General features: G+C 44.5%; 1 pseudogene; it reads right to left on the minus strand.

Annotated features, from left to right (window-relative positions):
* On the minus strand, positions 1-1484 carry LOC110255606 (annotated as a pseudogene).

Raw genomic sequence — 2032 nt, forward strand, 5'->3', positions numbered from 1 at the left:
TTAGTAGAAGATGTGCTGCACTGATTTCTGGTAACTAACTTGCTTTCTGTGAATTTTTAATTTCCAATTCCAGGTTCTCAGCTCCCGGAGAAAGGCTCTTTCTTGCTGCATTTTGTCCCATTGATGTTTTTCTAGCTGTTTTCCAGGTGCAGTTTGTTCTTTCAGCTGTTTGATTGCCTACAGCTTCTTTTTTCAGGTTCTGGGTCTGTTTGTGGGTCTCGGGGTCTCCAGAAGGTGACTGGGAGGCAAGGCAGTTTTTGGTGGTGACTCCATGGGGCAGGAGTGGGGCCAAATCTGTCACTCTTGTCACCTCTTACTCTGAAGTCAGTCCATGTGTCCTTTAATTTTTAAGGTTTTTTTTTTTTTTTTTTTTTTTTTTTTTTTTTTTTTTTTTTTTTGCTGGTGGTTTTTCATTTCCAGGTGCAAATTTCTTCCTCTGAGTGGTTCTTCCTCATGCTGTTTGGAATCAATGATTGTTTTATTTCTTAAACCTGGACATCTGTAATCTGTTCTAAGTTTATATCCTTAGAACAACTGCTCAGTAAGTTATTGTCTTTGCTGGAAATATTCCATCCAAAAATAGCTGCCAAGAAACCTGCCATACTTCTGCTTTTGAAGGTACATCATACATGTGCAAGATAGAGCCGGCTTAATGCCAAATCTCATATCCAATGTTAAAATGTAACTGGAGAGGACAGGTGGCTGTTGAAATGTTCTCACCCTTGGGGCACCAAGGAAAGTATTTAGAGTCAGAGGCAACAGGTTTAGGAATAAGTTTGTAGTTTGCAGCATCCCAGGATTCCTTGGCCTGCTCAGATTTCCAAGTTCAGATACTACCATTATGTGTCCAGGAGGGCCTCACAGGCTGCGTTAGGACAGCCAGTTCCAAGGTCAAACACAGAGTCACATTTGGCAGGCATGGCACCGTAAACAGGGCAGCCCTCTGTGGCTCTGGAATTCCAAGCTGCATCGCAAATGTGTAATTGCACTCCAGCACTTTCTCCATTTGCAGCAATGCAGTCCAGGGCTTTCCCCACAATAGGAAGCTCTTGCCGTGTCCATCTCTCTCGGGGCTGTTATAACACAGCAGCTGCTTTTATAGCCCCTGGCACTGTCTTCTTATCAACCGTGAGGAAACTGTGTTGACGAAAGCTGCACGAGGCCCACCCAAGCTGAGGCATTGAGCTAATCTGCACAATGAAGCTCTGCCCTTACCCCCTGGTAGGTGGGGCACCATCTGTGTGGTTAAGGTCTAGGTGATAACACAAAATAATTGTTTGCAAACTCAACCTATTTGCAAGAGCATTGAAAGGGTTGTTTTTGAAGAGGGGAACTTCATTGTTAACAGTTCTGGCACAACTAGTTTCATCTTCTGACCAGGAGAGCTGCCAATTTTGCATTTTGGGTTCTGAAGACAGACTTCAAATAAGCCCTGGTCTTCGCCTGACAGAGTTGGAGCTTATTTATTGTATATTTTGGTTGTCTTTCGGATGGTTCCTCCAAGGTAGTTTGACAAAAATCGATTTTATTTATTCTTTATTATTTTTATTTATTTTGAATTAAATTTAAAAAAATTATTTTCGGGAGTTCCCGTCATGGCGCAGTGGTTAACGAATCCAACTAGGAACCATGAGGTTGCGGGTTCGGTCCCTGCCCTTGCTCAGTGGGTTAACAATCCGGCGTTGCCGTGAGCTGTGGTGTAGGTTGCAGACGCGGCTCGGATCCCGCGTTGCTGTGGCTCTGGCGTAGGTCGGTGGCTACAGCTCCGATTCGACCCCCAGCCTGGGAACCTCCATATGCCGCAGAAGTGGCCCAAAGAAATAGCAAAAAGACAAAAAAAAAAAAAAAATTATTTTCATTTTGAAATGACCAGCCTCACACTCAGTCGTGAGACATAATAAAAAGAGAACCTGGGCTCCGTGTACCATTCCCCTCCCAGCGTGATAACCTAAGGGTGAACTTAGAGCAAAATATCAGCGTGAGGGTGTCTCCACTGATGCGGTCGAGCAGCAGGCTGTCTCCACCCCACCAC

Source organism: Sus scrofa, chromosome 10 (assembly GCF_000003025.6).
Source record: "Sus scrofa isolate TJ Tabasco breed Duroc chromosome 10, Sscrofa11.1, whole genome shotgun sequence".
NCBI classification, from domain to species: Eukaryota; Metazoa; Chordata; class Mammalia; order Artiodactyla; family Suidae; genus Sus; species Sus scrofa.